This window comes from Eumetopias jubatus, unplaced genomic scaffold (genome assembly GCF_037043125.1).
Source record: "Eumetopias jubatus isolate StellerSeaLion01/CBP00866 unplaced genomic scaffold, mEumJub1_p1.0 scaffold_13, whole genome shotgun sequence".
NCBI lineage: Eukaryota > Metazoa > Chordata > Mammalia > Carnivora > Otariidae > Eumetopias > Eumetopias jubatus.
The window spans coordinates 7,649,531-7,649,881 of NW_028274819.1; positions in this window are offsets into that span (position 1 = coordinate 7,649,531).

Here is a 351-nt window from a genome sequence, read left to right on the forward strand (position 1 = left end):
CACAACCCCCAGGGAAAGGGCCCGGATCAGGGCAACCTCTTCGCCAAAGGCACAGCCCCTGAGCTCCAGTGAAGCCTCAGGCCTCTCAGGCAGCACTCGACATGCCGGCATCTTGTCTCTGAGGCAGGCACAGAAGACCCCAGTGCGCGAGGCCTGGAGGAAGTGGGTCAGCCCCAGGCTGTGAATGAGCCAGGCTGGGCCTGCTCTCCCTGCCCCTCTCCCCTCTCCCCCTCCTCCTTTGCCCCCAAAATAGCTCCCTGAGCTGCCAGGCCAAGACCCTCCCATTGCAGGGGGAGGCGGGGCAAGCCGCCCGGAGCCAGGCTTTAAAACCCCAGGCAGCCAGGGGGGGAA